General features: G+C 43.5%; 1 long non-coding RNA gene across 1 annotated transcript in view; it reads left to right on the forward strand.

Annotated features, from left to right (window-relative positions):
- The window catches only part of LOC144454469 (uncharacterized), a 31,499-nt gene extending 14,629 nt beyond the window's left edge, over positions 1–16,870 (forward strand). Inside the window, exon 2 of the long non-coding RNA XR_013482876.1 lies at positions 9,034–16,870. This is a non-coding gene — a long non-coding RNA (uncharacterized LOC144454469). The remainder of the gene's footprint in view (positions 1–9,033) is intronic.
- Positions 16,871–18,157: the final 1,287 nt, after the last annotated feature.

Here is an 18,157-nt window from a genome sequence, read left to right on the forward strand (position 1 = left end):
TCTGGGTTAAAAGACTCCTGTATTCTCCACACTTAGAAATGTGATCACCTTCTCTTAGCTTAAGAGTTGTGTTGGTTGACAGAGACTTACCAGAATGACACTGCAGAGGGTGACCCAGCTGCCAGCTGGACAGAGGGAGCCTCCCAATAAGCCTCGGAGTGAGACACGCCCATCTTTAGGAATCAAGTTGGTGGTTTGTTCCCAGAGGTTTTGATGTTTGCTTATTGAATCATCGATAAAATATGATGGTATGCATTGATGAGTACAAGTCTTATTACTGTCCCATCAGCCCTAATAAGCATATATAATGGTAAATAGGTTTTAGGGGTGAACCATGCGTTATGCCCCAGAACTCTTGGAGAGGATAGCCTCCAGCAAGAAGTCCAAACCAGGCCATGTGGCCAATAGACAGCTCTTTGGACAACAATAAGTAGAGGTGCAATTTAAATGCCCAATTAGCAGTTTTGTTAATTTCTTTATATTCTCATGAGTTTAAGTAACAGAAAAATTGTACCGGTACTAAATTTTACTCTGTTCGTACATATCTGTGAAGTCTTTTATGCTTAGTCTTTCTTGTGTGCCTAGGAATAAATTCCTTGTCCCATACTTGAGTTATATTGTACTTTGTTACTCCTCCTTTTGGGGATGCACTAGACGTGAGCCATAAGGGAAATTATTCCCCTGGGTGTCGCTGATGGAAAGCTTAATGAGACAGTGAATGTGAGAAAAGGGAGCCAACTCTCACCTAAGGCAAGCTCCCCTGGACTGAACCTGATTGTAAACCACATGCTTGGGTATGGAACAGGCAGTGGCTTGTTACCCCAGCACCTGCTATTGGGCCCAGCTAGACTGTGAAGGGGTACAAGGTTGTGTAACCATGGGAAGAACCCTAGATTTGGAGCCAGAAGACCTCAGTTCAAATTCTAGCTCTGATACGTACTACCTAGGGGACCTTTGGTGAGTCACTAATTCATTCAGTTTTTTGGGTTGAGTTGGGTTGGGTTGGGACGAGGTGCGTTTGGGTCATGTGCGGGGTGTGTGTGTGTGTGTGTGTGTGTGTGTAGAGGCAATCAGGGTTAAATGCTGTCCAATCCCCCCACTTTGTTCTATTTAAAACCTAACAACAAAAATATGGTGTTTGTTTTGACGATAGTAAATAGACTTTTGAAGATATGGTCATAAACCTCATGCTCTACTACAGAGTATTATCTTGACTACTTGGACATCACTTTTAAGCATTTGGAGATGCTTTGCTTTAAGCAATGTATGTGTTTTATTATATAGCGAATACTTTTGTTACTCCCTCTGGTGTGAGGGCTTGCTGAGCACTTTTCATGGCTGCTCATCCGTGTCTACCTGGCACGTTCTCATCTGTAGCTTCAAGAAGCATGAACAGCAGCCGCACCCCAGTAAAATTGTCTCAGAAGACAGGCTAAACTAGGTTGAAGATAATCAACTGGCCTTAAACCTGTTGGTGAGTGAGGGAGGTATCTACTCCACACATGTGAAGATTTCACCTGGCAGAATGGGTGGATGAGAACAATTTGTTCCAACGGCCACGAAGGTGGCTGAAGCAGGCATTGTGGGGCACTTAGAGCTTGATCAGACATGGAAGATGCCAACGTCACCCACTGCGTCCCAGGCTATCACCAGTTGTCCTGACTTGTCTTACTACTGAACTTCAGTGACTCTGGAGGAGAGAGTGAAGCCGAGATTTTGTGAAACTCTGCCTCACTTAAATCCAATGCACTCATGAGTCAAGACGTCATTTCTGATATCACTGGTTCTCTTTGAAGATGAAGGACAAACAGTAACATGTGTGCTGAAATGTTGAACTACAGAATCACAGAACATTAGAGTTGGACTCCAGGGAGCCAATGATGAAACAGATCTCCTTCCTTTCAGTAGGGAAGTGGTGAATTGTCTTGACTTCTGTCTTGTCACTGGACTTCGATGACTGCAGGAGAGAGAGAGACTGATGATTTTGCATAGTTCTGCCTCACTTAAATCCAATTCACTTGAAAGTCATGGCATCACCTTCCTGATGTCATGGCCCTCTTCAAGAATGAAGGACAAATGACAATAATATATATCTATCTATTGTCTAGACTAGGTCTCTTCTCATTCTAAATCTATGATGATTGCTGGGAGAAATACTCATTCATATTCCTATAGTTTTAAGGCTAACAGAGTATTTTCCTCAACAACAATTAAAAAAAAACCACTATGATGTAGGGAGGCTATTATCTCCCTATTACAGATGAGGAAACTAAAACATACAGAGGTTAAGTGACTTGCCCAAGGCTTAATATTAGGAAATATTAAGCCAGGATTTGGAAGAAGGGAAGAAGGAAAGAAACAAATATTTTTAAGGGCATACTATGTGCCAGGAAGGGGCAGCTAGGTGGAGCCATAGCGCATAGAGTGCTGGGCCTGGAGTCAGAAAAATTCATCTTCTTGAGTTCAAATCTGGCCTCAGACACTTATTAGCTGTGTGACCCTGGGAAAGTCACTTAACCCAGTTTGCTTCAGTTTCCTCATCTATAAAATGAGCTGGAGAGGGAAACGGCAAACCATTCCAACATCTCTGCCCAAAAAAACCCCCAACGGGGAAATGGAGAGTTGGACACAACTGCAAAACAACTTAACAACAAAACATGCCAGGTGCTGTGCTAAGGTCTTTACAATTATTATCTCATTTGATATTCGCAACAATCCTGGGAGGTAGGTTCTATTATTATCCCCATTTTATAATTGAGGAAACTGAGGCATACAGCAGTTAAGTGACTTGCTCAAGGTAACACAGCTAATAATTGTCTGAGGCCAGATTTGAACTCAGGTCTTCCCGTCTGTGGTCCAAAACTCCAGGTGCTGTGCCACGCAGGCAATTTGAAACCAGATCTTCTGACCTTGACTCTGGTGTTACTTCCACCACACTCTATGGGGTGTTCCAAAAATCTTCACGCAGTTTTAAGCTATCTCAGACACTAAGACTTTTGGGACCTCCCATATTCAGGGTGACAATGGAGATATAGAACTGGAAGGAAACTGAGAGATCATTCAGATCACCCCCCTTCATTTTACAAATAATGAAACTGAGGCCCAAAGAGCTATAGTGACTTGTTCAAGGTCACACAGATGATAAGTGTCATAGTTGGTATTGGAATTCAGGTATTCTAATACTCAGGCACTCATTCCATATCTAGTACCACACTGCACAGAGGTCAAAGTTGAGGCAATAAGAATATGTTCTCCAAGGACATGTATTTTTGGAGATAATTAGAACAAGACTTTGGAGTCAGAGAAATTAAGCCAAGTCAGAAAGAAATTAGATGGTAGGCAAATAATCACTTATATAAAAATCAGAAATTTGGTGCCTAATGATGGGGTATAGGCTCAAGCCAAGATCTTTGCCCCTTACCTCAAAAAGAATTTGAGCCCCATTTGTTTGAGGGGGGAATGATGGAGTCCAGGCCCAAGCCAAGACCTTTGCCCCTCACCCCAAGAAGAATTTGGGTCCCATTTGTCTGCAGACTCTTTGAACTCTCCTACTTGGTCAAGTCTCTAGCATTCCCCTGAGGTTATAATCCTATCAACTGGCCTTTCACTATTGCCTACACCCAATCTCCCAATTCTCTGCTATGCAAAACTTAGTCCAGCCCTCCATTGCCTCTTATAGCTACTTCCCATCCTTGATACTATCTAGGTCCCATTCAACCTCCCACTCACTCCCATCTAGGTCCTCCCTAGACTCTCCTCCAGTCACCTCAGCTTACCGTCATACCGCTTCTCCCAGACTCCTCCTCCAGTCACCCCAAACTGCTTGGTCATTCCTAGATCCCACTCACAGCCTTTCTGTATATAAGATCTATCCTGACCAACATTTAGCTCATACCAGCCAATCTTTATGAGCGTCAGAAATGTTCAGATTCCTTAAGAGTCTCTAGCCTATGTGGCTGATCTTTAATAACTCTTGTCTTTGGCTGAAAGAAGGCTTGGGTCGAATTCTTTCAGGCAGGACCTGCTTGTTGTGATTTTGGGCTCCCAGCACCCCTAAACCCATAAATCTCAACACCTAACACTGATACAGTAGGAATTCAAAACTGCCAGGCTTGAGTGCCACCTTTGTTTCTTCTCAGACCTCTCTCCCCTAAGCTTCCAAGGGTTGGAGACTTTTGCTTGTGATACACAGCCATGAATGCAATGATGTCAATAAATGCTTGCTCATTCATCAGCCATGACCTTGCACCCTGTGAAATTCTACAAAAGGCCTATGAAAACTGGTAGGAAACAAGGAGTTTAGAATGATTGCCTGACTCATTCAGTCTCCCCAAAGCATGTGCTTTTTACATTGATGTGTGTGTGGAGCGGGGTTGGGATTTGTGCCCTGTCCCCACATGCCCTGATAGGTCAGAATGGTCAGAGGCAGATCTGCCACTCTCCCCTGAGTCAGCTGGGCTGGTAGGGCCATGGGCTTAATGGGGGATGGGATCTGAACCCCTAAAAGGAAAAGACTGAGTCTTTGGGATCTGGACCCCAAAAAGGAAAGTCCTAGACTTTCCCACTGGGGACTAACCCCTCTGGCCGTTTTAGCCTGGGGGAAGCAGCCCTTGAAAGTTAACTAACTGTCTTGGCATTGTGGCTTTGACCTTTATCCCAATCTTCAATTCTGTTACCTCTGATCCAGCCCAACCTTTATTGTCCATTACCTGCCAATCACCTTTGGCCACTTCCCACCCTTAATTCTATCTAGACTCCATTCTCCCTTGACCACATGGTCCAGGTCCCTGGCTTTCAACGTCCCAGTCACTCCCATCTAGATCCTCCCTAGACTTCTCCTCACAGTCACCTCAGACCACTTGGCCACTCCTAGATCCCTCCCACAGTCTTTATGTATATAAGATCCACCTTGTCTCCATTAAGGTGCTTAGATTCTTAAAATCTAGCCAATAATGCAGACTCTCTAGGAATCTCACTTACCCCAATTCGTGTTCTAATAAACCTTTTCTTTGGCTGAAAGAAGGCTTGGGTAGAATTCATTTGGGCAGGACCCGTTATTTTGGGGTCCCAGCATCCCATACCCTTAAATCTTAACTGGCTCAGACCCTTTCATTTAGGCCTTGCTGAACTTCCCAAGGCCCCTTGGGACAAGTCCAGAAATCTTTGCCTTTAACCTCCCCTCCCCTTCACACACACACCCCAAGGCTTTTCCCTTCAGCTGTTTTCTTATCTAGACCTGTCCTGATTAATCACTGAGCCCTAATCCTCCTGACATTTCCTGGTCCTTGGGCCTGCTTAGCTCCATAGGTTCAGAGATCTACCACACACGACCCCAACTACCTATTTCCCTCTCTCTGCCTCTGCCACAGCTGGACCAATCTATTCTGGCATCTGCTACCTCTTTATTCTTCTGTATCCTCTACCCCCTAGAGATGGTAGATGTCTCAGTGGAGAGAGAACTGGACCTGCAAACAGAAAGTGGTTGTTGTTTCAGTCATGTCTGACAATTTGTGACCTCATTTAGGGTTTTCTTGGCAAAGGTGCTGGAGTGGTTTGCCATTTCCTTCTCCAGCTCATTTTTCAGATGAGGAAGCTGAGGCAAACAGGGTTAAGTGATTTGTTCAGGGTCATACAGTTAGTGTCAGAGGACAGATTTGAATTCATGAAGATGAATCTTCCTAATTCCAAGCCCAGCATTCTGTCTACTGTGTCACCTAGCTGCTTTGTAATCAGGAAGACCTGAGTTCCAATCTAGCCTGTGTGACACTTAACAAGTCATTTAACTGCTGGTTGCTTCAGCTTCCTCAAAACAGTAAAATTGAGATAAATAGCACCTACCTCGGAAGGGTGATTGTGAACCCTCCCCTCCACCCCCTCCAGCCTTCCTTCACCATCCTTTAGCTTCCTTTGAGAAGATATCTCCTATTAGAATATAAACTCCTTGAGGGCAGGGCATTCTCTTTCTACTTACTTATGTATTCCCTGTGTTTAGCACTTAGTATGCACATTTTTTTTGTTTTTAACATTCTTTTTTTTAAGTTCCAAATTCTCTCCCTCTCTCCAGACCCTCCCCTACCCACTGATAAAGTGAGCAATATGATACCCATTATACATGTGAAGTCATGCAAAATACATATTAAGCAAGCACCTATAAATGCTAGGTGACTGACTACTACACCACTGTGTCAGTGGTGGGCTGCTAAATATTTCATAATCTCCCCAAAAAGTACCTCTGACACTTTTTTAGTCTAATCTGTTATTAACATTTTCTCCATCATTTTTAAAAGTCTAGATAATAAAAATAAATAAATCAAACCCTGATTTGTAGCATTTGCCAATTTGATGTGTAAATACTCACACTGAAAACTTAACAATTAACTCTCCTGAGCCTGTTCCAGAGGGCTCCAGCACACTCCTGCTTTTTAAAAGCAAACCTTAACATGGGACCAGATCAGGGGATAGATCTATATTCAACTGATTCCAAAAACAACTGTGCTTTGAATCACTCACCACATGGAACAATCACTCATGGACTTTGTATGCCCTCTCTTCCCTTGTCCCCTCAACCGCTGTGCTGGATAGTGGAGGAATCAATCAGGCAACACTCATTAAGCACCTGGGGCATTCATGGAGGACTTGCCAAGCCCTTTTCAGACTGGCTTGTTGAGTTTTAGGGGTTTAGGGGTGCTGGGATCCCCAAATCGTAACACATGGGTCCTGTCCAAAAGAATTTGACCCAAGCCTTCTTTCAGCCAAAGACAAGGTTTATTAGAACATCAGTCATATTGGGCAGACCCTTGAGGAGTCTGAACGTTAGTGAGCTATTGGCTGGATTATAAGAACCTGAGCAATGGCTAGATTATAAGAATCTAAGCACCTTAATGGTGACAAGATGGACCTTATATACAGAAAGACTGTGGGAGAGATCTAGGAGTGGCCAAGTAGTCTGGAGTGACTGGAGGAGGGGTCTGTGAGGTAATAGAATGCCAGGGACCTGGAGAATGGAGCCTAGATAGGATTAAGGGTGGGAAGTGGCCAGGGGCCATAGGGAGGTAAGATGATGGAGGGCCAGGCTAAATTAAGGGTAACAGAGATTGGGTATAGCCACAATGAAAGGCCAATTAATGGGATCATAGCCTCAGGGGAACACCAGAGATTTGGCCATGTGGGAAAGTCCAGGGTTTTTCCTTTTCCAGGTCTAGATCCCATCCTCATCATGCTTATCCACCTTTGGTGTCTGTCTCTCATCCTGCTCTCACCTGTGGCTCCAAGAAGCTGTACCACATGCAGTGGCCACACCCCAATAAACCTCAGCAGATGGTCTAAACCAGGTTGAGGGTAACTAATAGGCCTCCTCAAACTGGTCAGTGAGGTACTGTGTGAAGACTATCCTGGCAGAATGGGCAGATGAGAACATTTTGTTCCAAAGGCCAAGAAGATGAAGTAAGCTCTGTGGAGTGTTTAGAGCTTGGTCAGACATGGAAGAATCCAAGGTCATCCAGGCTACCTCCAGTCGTTCTGACTTTTATCTTGCCACTGGACTTCGATGACTCTGGAAGAGAGAGTGAGGTTGAGACTTTGTGCAGCTCTGCCTCACAAGTCCAATTCACATGCAAGTCAGAATATCCTGTGATGTCATTGGTCCTCTTAGAAACAAAGAATGAACAACATGAAGCACCTACTATGTGCCAGGCACTGTGCTAAGTGTGCTGGGGAAACAAAAAGAAGCAAAAGATAGAACCTGCACTCAGGGAGCTTACAACCTGCAAACAAAGCATGCCATATGTGGGATAGGTAGGAAAAAGTTGACATAAGAAAGACATTGTTGGGAAGGCTTCCTGTAGAAGATAGGATTTTAGTTGGGATTTAAAGGAAGTCAGAGAGGTCAGTAGTTGGACAGAATGGAGATTTTAAGTCACCTAAAGGACTAGCAAATTTAGATTATCTTAATCACTACAGATAGAGAAAAGCCTCTGGGCTGTGAACTAGATGGAAACATTAAAGATCTCAGGTGACTGCCTCATCATCACCCAGGTGTGGATACAAACCCAGCAAAGATTCCTCTCCAGTGAGCCAGGCTGGGCAACCAGGTTGGGTCTGTAGGCCTCTGGGCCCAGCATAATCAGCAACGAAGAATGTTTTCTATTATTATTCACTTCCTGATTGGCTTCCCATCCCCCTCAAGCACTAACCAATAAGCAGAAAGGTTAATCAGGCGAAATGGCTAACACACCAAGGCACAGCTTCCATCTGGAGAACACTTTGAAGGAATCTGCATTCACCAATGAGTCTACAGTAAACATGCAGCCTCCCTCACAGGTACAGACATGCATGCAAACATACATTTCCACAGGCTTACAGCCCTCCCACACTACATTCACAGGTGAGATGGCACTCATGGACAAATACACACATATACACAGAGATACAGTGCCTGGCACAGAGTAGGATTTTAGTAAATACTAGTACACACACACACACACACACAACTACACAACTTTCTGGATTTAATAACACTAGACCAGGTGGTGCAGAGGATATAGTGCCAAGCCTGAAATCAGGAACACTTATCTTCCTAAGTTCAACTGTGGCTTCAGACACTTACTAGCTGTGGGACCCTGAGTAGGTCACTTCACCCTGTTTGCCTCCATTTTCTCGTCTGTAAAATGAGCTGGAGAAAGAAACGGCAAACCACTCCAGCATCTTTGCCAAGAAAATCCTAAATGGGGTCACGAAGATTCAGATACAACTGAAAATCACTGAACAAGACCACCTAACCCAAGGCTTAAATACCAGGCTTAAAACAGCCTCCCAGATCATTGTTATTGGGTTTTTTTTAAATCTGCCCAAATGGAATTACAAAATTTTACCATCACCATCCTTCCCATGGGTTGTTATTAATGCAAAGTTACCTGAGGACAGGAAGCATCAGAAACCTGAAGGAGTATGGCAGGGCTTTATGGCAGAGTTTCTATTTTGCACTAAATTCCTAATTCACCTTCACAACCTAATTTCCTTCTGGTTTTCTAGCAGGGGTTGACCTTCCATCATCCAGAGAGGAGATCTGACTGTGGATGGAGAAGACAGGCTGAGCAGGTAGTAGAAAAGGCCTTGGACTTGGAGGCAGAAGAGCTGAGTTTGAATACTGGTTCTGCTATTTGCTACCTGTTCGAGCTAAGCAATTTCCTCAGCAGTAAAATTAAATTTGTCTTGTTGAGTACAGTTCTCCATGACCCCATTTGGGGTTTTCTTGGCAAAGAGACCGGAGTGGTTTGCCATTTCCTTCTCCAGCTCATTTTACAGATGAGGAAACTGAGGCAAGCAGGGTTATGTGACTTGTCCAGGGTCACCTAGCTAGTAAGTATCTGAGGCTAGATTTGAACCCCTGGGCCTCCTGACTGCAGGGCCAGCACTCCATTGTGTCCCAAATTAGTGTAGGTCATCCTTAAATTCCCTTCCAGCTCTCGCATTCTGCAATTCCAAGGAAACTGAGCTTGAGCTCAAGCAAAATACTTTTTTAGCAATGTGGGATAATTGAAAATAACCCCTGACCTACAGTCAGGAGACCTGAATTCATGCATCAGCTTTCACCCTTTACTAGCTATGTGGCCAAGGGCAGGCCTTTCTGAGTCTCAGTTTCCTCATATGTAAAATAGAGATATAATATATTATAATGTCATATATGGGGATAATAGCAGATGCACTACCTACCTCATATACGTGTGTGTATATGCTTTGCTATAAAACAAAAATGTGCTATCCAGTGTGTCCCAAAAGTCTTAGTGCAGTTTTAAGGTATTAAATCTCAAATGGTCACAAATACACTAACACTTTTGGGATACCATATATATGTGTGCTGTAATTACAAGTTTCAGAAACAGCCTGATGTTACCTCCTAGAAAGTCTCTGAGCCTCAGTTTCCTCATCCATAAAATTGAATAGGTTGCATTATTAATGATGTCTAAGCTACTCTAAGTCCTCATGCATTTATTCAGAGGTTTTTATTTACTCCATCCCCGAGTCCTTCCAGGAGGTCCTCTGTGAACCAAGTCAAATCCAGGGACCAACTCCTTGACAGGTGGTCAGGGCTCAGGCCATCGGCAGCCCAGGTATTCACACATACCAGCGGTCTTTCCGGCTATGAGGGTGGGCAAAGGCAGTGTGACTGATTGAGACTGTGCTCACTGGTGCTTTTTACAACAAAATGCTGTGTTTTCCCCTTTGTCACACTCTCTGTGTTGCTCAGCAAGGTCCCTGAGGAACCTAGGGGATCTGGGCAGGACAGCAGGGAAAAGGGGGGATTTTACACATGGAAATTTCAGAAAGGCAGTAAGGGAAAGTCCCAAGAGGAAACACACCAGTAATCGCAGCTGGGCTCAAAGATACTCCCTCCCTGGTGACTGATTTTTCCTCTCTAACCCTAGTTTTGCTTTGGGACAGCTACCGCAATAACCACATTCAGACGCTAGGGGAGCTCTGGTCTCCCTGAAGGCTCACACATCAGGATAGAATTTTTCTAAATGAACTTTACTAGCAAATTAAGAGAAAAACCAAACAAAAGAAACAGCAAAAGAATAGAAACAGATGAGTTTACAGAACATGCATTGTTTATTCCAGCAATTACAGGTAATTACAGTCTAGCCAGAGATTGGTTTAGCTAGCACAGTTTCTGGGACATTCTTTACCTCACCCCTGCCTGGGGAACCTGGCCCCCAAAACTCTATTTCCCCAAGACTTTGGTAATTTCACCTCCAATTCTCTTAGAAACCTTTTCCTCTTCTTCCATAGAGGAGGGCCTGGAAAGTCCCAATTCCTTGCACTTTAGCTAGTAGGACAATGGCTGTTTGTCTGTTCAATCGCCTTCATCTGCTTTCTATGACAAGGAGGCAAGAAGAACAGTTAGAAGGCATTATTTACATTATTGCAGGAGACATCATTACAGTGGCCCAAGTGATACAAGGTGACGAAGACCAAGTGAGTGGAGAGAAAGGGAGGGAAGAGATTTAGTTAGTGATAGGGAGAGGGATGCAGATCAAGATTGAGATTGGGACAGGGATTGGATATACTGCTAGGTAGCTCACTGGGCGTGGAGTCAGGAAGACCTGAGTTCAAATCCGGCCTCAGATACTTACTACCTGTGTGGCCCTGAAAAAGTCATTTAAACTTCTGACTGTCTCAGTTTCCTCAATTGTAAAATGGTACCAATAATAATAGTACCTACATTCCAGGGTTGTTGTGATAATAAAATGAGATAATATCTGTAAAGCATTTAGCGCAATGCCTGGCACATAGTAAATGCTTATGCCTCCACCTTTCCCTTTAATTTGGGGGACAAGGACAGGGAGGCATCAAGAGGGAGGGTGGAGTATAGGATGACTAAGGTTTGGGATCTGAGTTACCAGTAAGATGGTGGTACCTATAATAGAAAGAGGGAGGTTTGGAGGATAGGTGGGTTTAGGGGAAGAAGATTATGAATGATATTTGGGGCAAGTCAAGTTTAAGATATAGATAGGACATCTAAAAGAGAAGTTTAATAGGCAATCGAGAGAAATTCAGTCTGGCTATAAAAATTCTGGAGCCAACTCCACAAAGATAGTTTTTTCCGTTGAATTGATGTTAGATGAATTAGTGAGGTCATATGACACCACTATGGCTTCGGGAGTCTCTGAAGGTAAGGAAGATGGAGAAAGTTACCACCAGTAAGCTTATCATCTGACCATCTGACTGACAGGAAAGCCAGCCTACTGCCCAGCCATGGCTAAAGTCCAAGAGAGAATAGAGAAGAGTAAGAAATGGTATAGTGTTTACATCTGCTTACAGGAATTTCAGTCAGTGGATTGAGTCTTAGCATGCAATCCTGGTATCTTGAGAAAGTACAAGATGTAGATGCATGGGGAGCTATGCACCACCAAATGGTAGGAAGACCAAGTAATCTGTCAGTCTATAAAATGGCACCAAGGCCTGAAAAACGAATGTATTCCAGTTGCCTGATGCCCATAGGGGAATTAGTTAGACTCCATAGTGAAAAGGAGGGCAAGATTGTGGCAGAGTTGAAGATAGCCAACTGGTGACATATGATTGATCCCTAGAGCAGCTAGGTGGCACAGTGGATAGAGCACTGGTCCTGGGTTCAGGAGGATCTGAGTTCAAATTCTGCCTCAGACACATAACACTTACTAGCTGTGTGACCCTGGGCAAGTCACTTAACCCCATTGCCTAGCCAAAAAAAAAATCCCCCAAAAAACCATATGATTGACCCTTTGAGAGAGATCCAAATCAAATTCCAAAAGAAGGGAAAACTAAAGTTTGGTATCCCCTTAATCGGGGATGAGGCCACATGTGGCCCTCTGGGTCTCAAGACTAAATCCAAACTTCACAGAACAAATCCCAATAATAAAAGGATTTGTTCTGTAAAACTTGGACTGTCAAAAGGCTGTACCCAAGGACCTAGAAGGCCCCATGTGGCCTCCAGGGTGCAAGTTCCCCACCCCTGCCCTTAGGTCTATCAGGGAAGTCTCCAAGACTGCCCTGGCCTGAGGAAGACATCTGCTGGGAGAGAGGTTGGGCACAGAACCCCAAGGCCATCCCTTTCCTTAAAAATAATACAGCTATGGGACACCCCCCCCTCAAGGAAACAGAGGGCAACTCACATGGCCTGACCCTTTAGGTAAGGGGTCTGGTGAAGCCTATGGACCCCTTCTCAGAATAATGTTTTTAAGTGAATAAGACAAAATATATAGGAATAAAAAGGAAACCAGTTATACTGAAATATAACCATAAAAATGTTTTTTAAAAAAAAGTTTATAGACCCCAATTTAAGAACTCCTGCTTTAAGGGATAGGTGGCCACCACTTGGGTATCATGTAGAAGGGATTCTTCTTCAATAGATGGCTACAGATTTTTAAAACAAATCTCTATTGTTGTGAGTTTGTTATATGGTATCAGGGATTAGGCCCTCTGTGGAGAAGAAATAAATGTAGGACAGCTAAAATTATCATGGCCCTATTTCTTTACTAACTGGGGTTCACAGGCAAATATTATTATTATTATTATACAATAAAATATAACAACAAATAAGCTGCAAACAAAACAAATAAAAATAGAACAATCTGTAATATTACATAATATTTTATTGTAACAAATATGCTACAGTGTTCAGATGCTACCAGATTTATCTGGACGGGAGCAAAACGCAAGCCATATAAAGATTATTGAGAGGCATCATGGGATAGTGGATAAAGAGGCAGCCTCAAAACCAGGGACTAAACAGGTCAAGTCAATAAGCATTTATGAAATGTCTACTATGTACTAAATACTGGGCCAAGCAATGAGGATTCAAGAAAGGAGAAAAACAAAAACAGAAATAGAAAGGTCGTGGCTGTCAAGGAGTCCACATACATAAGATGTATGCAGATGAAATTGCGGATAATCTCAGAAAGATATTGTCTCTAGATCTAGATCTGACCTTCTAGGGGGATTGAGTAAGGCTTCCTGTAGAAGGCAGGATTTTAGCTGAAACTTGAAGGAAGCCCAGGAGAGCAGGAGTTGAAGATAGGGAGGGAGAGATGACGACTGAGAGAATTCTGGGCAAGGGTAACAGTCAGTGAAAATGCAAGAGTGTCTTGTTCAAAAATGAGCAAAGAGACCAGTTTCAGCTGGGTCATGGAGTAAGTAGAGAGGGGTAAAATGGAAGAAAACTGGAAAGGTAGGAAGGGCCCAGGTTATGAAGAGCTTTAAAAGCCCAAGAGAGGATTTTTATGTTTGATCCTTCAGGTTAAGAGTGAGCCATTAAGCAGCCCTGAAGTCAGGAGGACCTGAGTGCACATTCAGCCTCATATACTTACTAGCTACATGACCCTGGGGAAGTCATTTAACCCTGATTGCCTCCAAAAAAAAAAAAGAGTGAGCCACTAAAATTTATTGGTTGGGAGTGGGGTAATATGGTCAGACTCATGTTTTAGGAAAATCACTTTAGAAAGATGCACTAAGAGGGCGGAGCCAAGATGGCAGAGTGAAAGCAGTGACTTGCTTAAGTTCTCCCCCAAACCCCTCCAAATACTTATAAAAAATGGCTCTAAACAAATTCTGAAGCAGCAGAACCCACAAAAAGACAGAGTGAAACAAATTTCCAGCCCAAGACAACCTGGATGATTGATCAGAAAGGTGTATCACACCGGGCTGGGAGAGCAGCGCGGCGTGGGTATGCAGGCCACAGCGAACCTGGAGCAGGCCTCAGAGGAGTGAATCAGCTGTGGAGGTTTCCAGACTCCTCAACCCACTAAAGCCAAAGACAACTTAGAAGGTCAGTGGGAAAAGTCTGTTTCTGTCGGTGCTGAGAAAGGAAGGCGGGGTCTCAGCTTCATTCCCCGAGTGTGGTCCTGGGGTGGGGCAGCTGCTTCTTGAGCTTCTGGCCCACAGACTGAGGGGAATCCAGTGGCTGAGAGGGACTGCAGGGATCTCTTTGCCAGCGCAGAGGCAGGAATCTCTTGCTTTGCCCGTGTTTGGATCTGGGTCACAGTTCTGGGCAGCGGTGCTGGGGTGAGGAGGAACATTGGCGTGGTGGAGCTTGTAGTGGCTGTAGAGAGGAACCCCCCTTACAGTTATAGGACAGAAAGGAATACTTGTGGTCACAGGCCAGGAAAGGAGTAAACACCTCACCCCTTATCATACCACCTTGCAAGAACTGAAAATTTACAGGTCCCTACAAGTATCTCTGAAAACAGCTGTACAAACCCCTGAAGCTTGGGACAGTGCATTGTCCACATTGGAAGCAGACTCTCACCTTAACAAAGAGTTTAAAACTCAAGTAATTGGCCAGGATCATGAGCAAGCAGCGCAAAAAAGAGTCAGATTATATTATTTTACTTTGGTGACAAAGAAGATCAAAATATACAACCAGAAAAAGACAACAAAGTCAAAGCTCCTACATCCAAAGCCTCCAAGAAAAATATGAATAAGTCCCAGGCCTTGGAAGAGCTCAAAAGGGATTTTGAGAAGCAAGTAAGGGAAGCAGAGGAAAAACTGGAAAGAGAAATGAGAGTGATGCAAGAAAATCATGAAAGATGCACTAAGTGGAGAATGGGTTGGAGTGGAGAGAGCCTTGAGGCCCACCAGAAGGCCAGAGGTGAGGTGATAATGGCAGGTATTGGGATGGTAGCAGTATCAGAGGAAAGAAGGAGGTGTATTTGAGAGATGTTATGAAGATAGATTTGACAGGACTTTGCAACAGATGGGATATGGGAGGTGAGAGAGGAGAGTCAAGGATAATACCTAGGTTGTGAGCCCAGGTGACTGGAAGGGTGGAGATACCCTCAACTGAAAGATCATAAATTGCAAAGAAGCTACTGACCTGCATTGGTAGGGAGATTTTCCTCACTTGAAAGTTCTCATACCAGCATGGGCCCAGTTCCTATACTTACAGAAGTTATTAAACTCCTCCTTCACATGGCAGCTAGATGGCACCTTAGTGCATAAAGGGCTGGACCTGGAGTCAGGAAGACTCATCTTCCCTAGTTCAAATCTGGCCTCAGACACATATAAGCTGCGTGACCTTGGGAAAGTCACTTAACCCTGTTTGCCTCAATTTCCTCATCTGTAAAATGAGCTGGAGAAGGAAATGGCAAACCATTCCAGCTTCTTTGCCAAGAAAACCCAACATGAGGTCACAAAGAGTCAGACACGACCGAAATGACTCAACAACAACAAATTAACTCCTTCTTCAGGAAGCCATTGGGAAAAAAATGAAAAAAGGGGCCCCCTTTGGGGGACTTTCAGAATGCAAGCAGTGGCAGCCTCTGGCTTCTTCCTTCTGCAGCCCCAGAAATGATAGACTTGTTGTACGTTGCCTAAAAATTGAGGACAAGTTAGCAAGTGCCTTCAACTCTGGGATACTTTTCTATCTCCACTCCTTGATTTCTTTCTCTCTTCCCTCTTTCTTCCCCTCTATATACTAGCTCCCCTTTACTGTCCCACTTCTGTCTTTCTGCCATTTTCTGCCCCCCTGACCCCATTGCTGTTCTGTCCGCTGACCTCCCACAGTTCTTGTCCCCCTGCCCATTCTACAGAAGCCTCTCATCTGGCCTGAATCCCAGATGTCCCACTCTGGGTATGGGCTTACCCAGGTCTGTATTATCAGGAATCTGCCTCCTAGGCTATTACCAAAGGCCAGAAATTAAGGGGAAAGATAAAGAAGAAAAAAACATATCAGACCAGACTATTACAATAGCTTTCTCTCTTTCTGGCTCATCCTTCACACTGAGGCCAGATCAATCTTCCTAAAGCATAGCTGTGATAAAGTTCTTGCCTTATTAAAAGTCTTCAATGGCACCCCATTACCTGAAAAGTACATTTGGATCTTTCTGGTGTGGCATTCAAGGCCCTATCAGATTTATGGGTCCAGCCTAGCTCTCCAGACATTTCCCACTGTTAGTCTTGACTTGTCAAGCTCCATGTCCATGCTGTTCTGGTTTCAACCTTTGTACTCTTGTGTACGTATTTCCCACTACCCAAAATGTCTCTACCTATGAAACATCCATCATCCAAGAAATTAGAGTACAAAAAGTTGGAAGGGGCAATACCTCCTTTTATTTTATTTTGTTTTATTGATGTCTTTTGTTTTTCACCCCTTAGACTTGTCCTGATATTCTTTACCCCTTCAAATAACCCTCCCTTGAAACAAAGAAAAACTGTTGAACAAAACCAAGTAACATAGTAACTAATAGCACACGCTGTGCTTCACATGTACGGTCTCCCACCTACCAGGAGAAGTGTTTTTCATGATCTGTTCTCTAGCACCAAAACTGATCAACTACAATTAATATTGTAATTAACACATTTATTATAATATTTAATTAATATTGTATTGAACACATTTTAGTGTTGGTTTTGTTTATTTTATTGTAGTTTCTGTGTGTGTTGTTCTACTGGTGCTACTTACTTCACCCCGTTATCAGTTCATAGGAGTCTTTCCATGCTTCTCTGGATTCCTCATAGCCATTATTTCTTATTGCCCACTAGTACTCTCCATTACATTTTTGTACCACCATGTGTCCAATCATTTCTCAAATGATTCTCAGTTTCCTCAACCCAAAGGGGAACGGCAGAAGTTGTATTAGGCAGGAAGAGATTACTGCCGCAGCAAGAATGCTGACCGCGGAGCAAGGAAGGAATGAATGTTAATACCCAAAGACAAAGACCATGTGATGTAACCACATCTGCAGGAGCCTCATAGAGCTGTTGGAAATCTTCAGTTTACTGAACACTTTTCCAGTCCTTTCCTTCCCTTTCTCAGGAGAGAGATGAGCCTGTCCTCCAATTTTTATTCCTTAAACACTTGTTTACCTTCTTTTCCACTGCTGTTTGAAAATCAGTTTCTCTGAGACAAATGGGGTAGGTGTTACTGTTCTGATGGGAACACAGCTAGTTATTACCTCTTTCTTGCTCTCCACCTTCAATATACTTCCCAGCTATTCCCTTTATTTTTCTCTTTGGGCATGATTCTCTCTCTAGTTTTACCAGTTTGGAGGAAGCGATTTTCTTTTAAACCTTTTAAACTTTTAAACAGGAAGACAATGGGAAGTAAAAGTCATCAAAGGGCCATCTTCAATGCCAACTTCAGCTACCAAAACTGCTAACCTATTTACTTAGTAAGTCCATGTTTTTCTTCCTGCTCTGGGAAGTTATTAAATCTGAATGAATAATTCTTTCTTATTTGAACGGAGTCCCCATGCTAGGACTTGCCCCCGGTAATTAAAATAATAAATTAATTAAAACAATTCTTCTATCTCTCTTTCCTTGAGTAATTCACTCCCTCTATCTCATTTGTTCAAGGACACAGACAGCTCAGTAATACAATGGTTAACCATATTTATCTTAGAGAAACCAGCTTTTAAAAAAACAACAGCCGTGAAATAGAAAGCAAACAAACTCTTGAGAAGCTGAGATTGAGGAACAGGCTCATTCCTCTCCTGAGATGGAAAAAGGAAGGAGGAAAAAGATGGGGGAAATGAGGAATCACTAGTTTTATTCTCAGAAGCTTACAAAATTTCCAGCAACTCTGCATCTGCATGGCCTGGTCATATAGTCCTCGTCTTGGTGTGTCGGCATTCGCTGCTCATGACTATGCGAAGCCAGTCAAGACATATTTCCACTAGCATCC

The sequence above is a fragment of the Phascolarctos cinereus genome, unplaced genomic scaffold (genome assembly GCF_003287225.1).
Source record: "Phascolarctos cinereus isolate Bilbo 61053 unplaced genomic scaffold, phaCin_HiC Scaffold_726;HRSCAF=1367, whole genome shotgun sequence".
In the NCBI taxonomy this organism is placed as follows: Eukaryota; Metazoa; Chordata; class Mammalia; order Diprotodontia; family Phascolarctidae; genus Phascolarctos; species Phascolarctos cinereus.